Below are 7,008 nucleotides of genomic sequence, written 5' to 3' on the forward strand. Positions count from 1 at the left end.
GCTTGTTGTGGTCGAGTCAGCCTTGTTTGTGATTGTTTAGAATTCCCTTGCAGTTAGGATGTCGAACTGGTATAGCCAATACAATGAGTATCCAACTGAACAACATGGACATTACTATTTTTATGATCATAGTGTGAATAGTGGTTGGGCACGCCAACCTTTTCAAGGTTTTGGGTCATACCATGGTGAGCCCAATTACTATCCACACGCGCATCGGTCATACGGGCAAGAAGATTATAATACTAGTTCTTCGTCTTTAGAGGATACAATCAAACTATTGAAAAGTAGTCCTTTTTATGATCCTTCAGTTCCTATTCCTTCTCTAGAAGAGTCTCTCAGGAATTTAGCTGAGTCATCACGTAAGTTAGCTGAATCGACATACAAATTAAATGAGGTGAACAACGTAGTTATGGACGAAAGAACTGCAGCAACGACTGAATCTTCTTTGGAAGATATCCTCAATAGGTTAAGTGAAAACTTAGATCCAACACTTAGGGAGATTTCTTTAGAAGAGACCCTTGAGAGGATAGTTGAGTCGACACGTAGACTTGAGTTAGAGACGAACGAAAGTATTGCTCGAAATGACTTGAATTTCCAATATTGTGTATCCAATAATACTCTTGAAAATGAGGATAGTTATTTGCATAATCAAGATATCGAGGTTAGAATTGGTGACACTCCTTGTGTAGATGAGGTTCAGCCATTTCCATGTTATGATAATAATGAGTATGATGTGGATAATGTTGATGACGAATCTGAAGTATTTAGGCATGGTGATCAGGAATTTGTTACTCCTATTAATCTTGATAATGATAATGATATTTCTGGTTCAAATCACGATAATTTTAATTATTATCCATCTATTCAAAAGGACGGTGATTTGACTAGAGATAATACCGTTTTAGACGAAGTTGTACTTCCTTTTGATTACAAAGCCAATGATGGTTTAGTGGAACTAGTTTATCCTGAGAATATTGTTTTCGAGTCTAGAAATTTAGAAACTCTACTTTTAGAAGAAAATGAACTCGTAGATATGAGTGAGAATGAACCTGACTTAGAAGAATCAATTAACCATTTCCAGGAATCTGATGACCTAGAAATTAGGGAAGTTGTGTCTAGTCTTTCTAGAGACACTGAAAACTCTAAGTTTGGGGGTGATCAGCATTCTCCATGTGCTTTAACTCTTAGAAAGGTCCCTCACTTGGGACTTGACATATGTGCCTCAACCATTTTACAAGATTATCTTCATACGCATTTTCCCGAACCTAATAATGTCCAAGAAGAAGTTCAGTTGTTAGAAACCCATCCTCTGGTTGATATGGTTTACCCAGGCTATGATGCCCAGATTGATTTTGTTTTCCCACCAAAAGCTTTTATTCCAATTGTGGGAACGTTTGAATTTGAAATGTGTCAGTTATTGAGTTTTGAGACTAAACCTAATTACTTTAGGAGATTAGGGTCGACACATTTGTTTAAGGAATACCACCACTCTCATTGTGGTCAGATGTGTGAGTCAAATCTGATTGACTTAGAGGATCCTCAGTTATTAAGGTTATTATTATGTGCTTCTAAGTTTTTATTTGAGTTTTTCCAGACTCTAGAACCTGAACATTCAGATCTAACTTATAAGGAAATGCAACCCATGGAAATATTTTATCTAGACCCTGTTATAGAACCTGAATCACAGCTAGATGTAGTTGTCTTAAACAGGAAACTAGACAAGGTTTTGCTTTATTTGTTAATTTTTTTGGCATGTTGCAGATTCCTTTTACTTGTGATAGCTCTATTTGGTTTTGGAGATCCGCAGTTATTCCGGCTATTACTTTATGATTCTATGAGATGATTAATTCCTTTCGATGTCTGGCTGAAGACTTTAAACTTAGCACTTCTTTGGAGGTAACCCAATCTCATGCAACACGGTAATATCTTTCCTTAACACTTTTTCTTTGAGTGGTAACAGTTTCTCCTTGTTCATGCTTTTAGTTTTATCTTTAGAACATTGAGGACAATGTTAGATTTAAGTTTGGGGGTATGGGAGAAACTTTTTAGTTGCAATAAATAAACTCCAAAGCCTAGAAATTTATGTTTATTAAGGATGGCACTAACCAATCTAAGTGGATGGGAACATCTTGGTTGTAGGAGTTGAGGAATCAATCTGATTAGATGGAAACATCTAAAGGGTCTAGTCATATAAAACACAGAGCTCAGGTGTTAGAATTAAAAAAAAAACATGGTAGTTTCGCCATATCTCGTTGAATCCTAATCCCTTCTGTTTTTATTTCTTAAGTGATTTGGTGGGGCACACGATTCAAGTTGTTACCATTGCTAGGTCAAATAGAGTGATTGAGATACAAAAAAAAAATAAAAAAAAATTGAGACCAGACCATCAGACCAACCGGAATAAATTCAATAAAGTCGACCACTGGTGCCCTTGTATATGCCAGTTGTGTTGACCTAGAATTAGGTTTATCGACCACTGGTTCCCCTGTATATGCCAGCTATGTTGATATTAGTCAGACCGGTATCACAGTCCATTAGGATAGGTTCATCTTGGCAGAGGCCTTCAGACAGATATGGGAAACACCGTTCACTTTAAACCATCTATTTTTTCTCTTTATCCATCTTCTTGATCTTTTCATGTGATTGGTTGACTCCGGTTATGATGTCCAGAAACTATCTGAGTAGAGCTTTGTCACTTATATATGAATTTTAGTATGCTTGACTGCAAACTCGTGTACAACAATTGGAATTTCGCATCAGGGTACTTCCTCCTGTATTCAATGAGAGTATACCAACCAAGGAGATTCTTTAGTGCCTTCCAAGGTTCTTCGTAGGTAGCTAGGGTCTGGAGTAAAGGTTTTGTGGGTACACCTCTGGTAAACCTTCCCGAGACTATATCTCGGTCGTTAGGGACACCTAGCGAGTTAGGATTTTATTTTTCTAGATTAGTTTTTCTCGAGCACTAGCAAATAATAAGTTTAGGGGTATTTGATAGACACATTTTTGTGTCTAATCTGTCCTCAATGTTCTGTATTGTTGGTACTCAATTTCGTACTTATTTTGGTGTTTTATGTGCTTGTAGGTATTTTTTGGAAATAAACATTTTTGGAAATTTTGGTTCGAAAAGTTGTTAATGGCACCCTGAAAAAAATACTAAAGGCACCCTCGTTTTTGGATAAGGGAACCCTCGGACAACCCTAGATGTTAAAGGCGCCCATGTTTTGGATCAGGGCTCTTCATCCTCTACATTTTGAATTTCCATTTTGGCGGGAAAATAATGCAGATTACTGCATGAGAATTGGAGCGAGTTTTCAAGAGATTTAATTAGATATTTCGGTTGGATTGGGCTTGACTTAGTGAAACAGGCGTAGTCTGGTGGTTTAATTCAACGGAGATGGGCCAGATAATCAGTTTTTGATAAAACAGGAAAGTGATAAATACTCGATATTTTGTGGGATATTTTGGATTTGATTTGGAGGTGTTTCAGCGAGATTAAATCGCTGGAATTCGTTGGTCCGGCTTGTTTTGCCTTAAGAGGCATCATATGGGTTTGTGGTTCGACTAAGTTTGGCTGGATAGCTCGAGTGAAAGAAAATAGGGAAGAGGAAGTAAACTCGGTGTTGACCAGAGAATATCACGGGAAATAATGTGTAGATAGCGTTCTTGCACGAGTGTTATTTCACCAGAGACTCATTCTCAGCATGTTTGGAGGATGCAGGCGTGTGGAAGTGATAAACAAGAGAGAAAATCGAAATTATTCTCGTGCTGCTACAAGTAAGGAAAGAGAATTGATGAGAGTTATTACGCGTGATTTCTTTGTCCTGTTGGGTATAAAAGAGAAGTATGGGAGGCGTACAAGGGGATGGAGAGTTTGGGGAGCATTTTAGAGCTTTAACAGAGCTGAAAATCAAGTTGCAGGAAAACTGTTTTCTGCTGGTGTACTGAAGAGCACGAAGAACATAAGACGCATCAGAACTATCGTTTAACTACAGTGTCAATGACAAATAATTTGTATCGTTCTCTGTAACAGTGACAATTGCAACAATTATAAGCGTTACAAATTGCTATTTTCACTCTACTCAACTTTGTAAGCACCTATTGAGCAATGAAATTAACTTTTGAGTGTGTTTTCACCATGCGGAGCTAGAACCCATTACTGGGACAACGGAGGAAGCAAATTTTCATGATTGTGGTAAATGAATTAATTCTTTATATGACTTTTTGCATAGATTTAATTGCATTATTTTTTCTACTAATTATTTGTTATTTTGTTTGATTTCGCATGCTTGGTTTTAATTACTTTTGATGCGTCATGCTCACAACTTATAACTAATGTCTTATGAAATCTATTTTTGGCAAAGAATTAGAGTCACAATATCTTTTGTTTGAGTTATATTATTTAGAATTAATGATTGAACCACAAGAATATGAAAAGTAGTGAAATCCTGCGTCCTAGTATCTCTTCATCCTATGACCTTATTTTGTATATTTTCCTTTGTTTTAATATTTTGTATAATTCAAGCCTAAACCAATCTCAACAAAGTCCGAGTGAAAGACACCCTTATTTACCACTATAAAAATTCGATCAACAGACGTGTATTTAATTATCACGTTGACTGATTTAGACAATGAGTCTAGGTTTTGTTGAATTGAGCATGAATGACGAATTGGTCAGTGGAACATTCGAGTAACTGAGCAGGTATCGCTCGAAGAATTACTGGATATGGATGGTTGAATTAATATTCGAGCAATTGAGCAAGTATTGCGAATTACTGAATATTGATAGTTGGGCAATTGAGCAAGTATTGCTCAATTAGACGAATTACTGAATATTGATAGTTGGATCAACGTTCGAGCAACTGAGCAAGTATTGCTCAATTCGATGAATTACTGATAAATTACTGAATATTGATAGTTGGATCAATATTCGAGCAACTGAGCAAGTATTACTCAATTCGAAGAATTACAGATAAATTACTGAATATTGATAGTGGATTAATATTCGAGCAATTGAACAAGTATTAATCAATTCGACGAATTACTGAATATTGATAGTTGGATCAATATTCGAGCAACTGAGCAAGTATTGCTCAATTCGACGAATTACTGATAAATTACTGAATGTTGATAGTTGGATCAATATTCGAGCAACTGAGCAAGTATTACTCAATTCGACGAATTACTGATAAATTACTGAATATTGATAGTTGGATCAATATTTGAGCGACTGAGAAAGTATTGCTCAATTCGACGAATTATTTATTGGTGCCCGACCCAATAAAATATTAATTAAAATACTGGTAGACTACCGAATATTATATAATTAATACAGATGTTGATTGATAGATCAACATAAATTTATTAGTGTTTTGAACTTGCTCAGAATGATGATTTGTTCAAAACCCTAATTTTTGGTCAATTGTTCATTAATTGAGAATTGCTGAAAATAGGTCACTGAGTGAGAGGGGACCGACCACATGGAATTATGGAGTCCATGTGATGCCTAATTACTCGAGTGAGCGTGCATTAGGGTTCTGGGTTGACCAGTTGGTGAAAGAATGACGATTGAATGCCGGTTTCGTCATTGAGCATTAGGTGATAAAACCTAATTATGGAAAAGTGAGGGATCGACCAAGATGGCGTGAGATCGACCCTTGGTGGTTGTGGTACGACTGATGGGAGTTTTCACAAACCCCGAGTTGGTCGTGAAGAGTTTGGACCCAATATGAGCGATTGCGCAATTTAGGTCAAAAGTATGAAAACGTGTGGGACCGACTCATTGCAAGCCTTAAAGACGCCCTTGGTCGGTCAAGGGAGCATGCTCGTGTCATCATAATTCCCGTGTCTCAGTCCTGAGAGTTTTGGCATCTTTTGATGTGCGTTTGAGCAATATCTTGGATTTTCAGAAGAGTTCGATCTTTGACTGAAATTCTCGATTTTGCTCGAATGAGCAAGTATGCCCATTTGATCAATATTTCGTGAATATTAAAATAATAATATTTTAATATATTTTCACGAGTAGCCTAGTCGGTCATGTGACCATGTTGACTTTGGGACTTTTTGTGGTTTGCGCAATATTTGAGAAAATATGGAGAAACCACGATTTTGCTGAAACAGGAAGTTTCATGAGATGAGAGAAACAACAATTTATGAAAGATTAGGGATTTCAAGGTGTGGACCGGCCACGTCCAGGGTATGGCCGGCCGGCTAAGTTGCCCGATCCCGCAACACCTTTCCCTATTTTATATTACTATTTTTCATGAAACCACGAAAATATGGAGAAACCATGAAAATATGAAGAAACCATGAGGTTTGCTCAAACAAGGAAAGTTGTTAGAATGGAGGAGTCTTCATGAATTTAGGAAAATAACAAAATAAGGAAAAATAATGGAGGAAACATGGGCCTAAGGCATGGCCGGCCGGCCGGCGGGCCCCGCCCATGGCGCTTCTCCATTATTTTAATGTTATTATTTTCTCTCTTCTGTTTTATGCAGGATTCCTCATTTGTCCATATTTTGGATGCTCGTTCGCGCATTTGGGTGCTCGTTCGTGCATCATGGTTGAGTACACTTGCACCAATTTATGGGGCTTACTCAGTGGTAGTCCAGATGCCCGATTGTTGAGTATTTATTACTAATTTATGAAATTCAGTGGATAATGCTTCATGAAATTGAGCAATAAAAGTGAGTAGTTTATTATTATAAATCCATAGGATCAGCCGTGGATTCGACCATGAATTCGGAATAATCACAACATAGGTATTACCATTCTATGGGATCATGGATTCGACCACGGAATCGGAGTAATGAAAGTAGTTATTACCATCCCATGAGATCAGCCGTAGATTCGATCATGAAATCGGAGTAACGAGATTATCTATTACCATTCCATGAAATCAACCGTGGATTCGATCATGAAATCGGAGTAATGAGATAAAATATATTATCTTCTAGGAATTCAGTGGTGAATATCACGATAGAATTAATCTATTGCAGAAGGGATATTAGC

This window comes from Papaver somniferum, unplaced genomic scaffold (genome assembly GCF_003573695.1).
Source record: "Papaver somniferum cultivar HN1 unplaced genomic scaffold, ASM357369v1 unplaced-scaffold_137, whole genome shotgun sequence".
In the NCBI taxonomy this organism is placed as follows: Eukaryota; Viridiplantae; Streptophyta; class Magnoliopsida; order Ranunculales; family Papaveraceae; genus Papaver; species Papaver somniferum.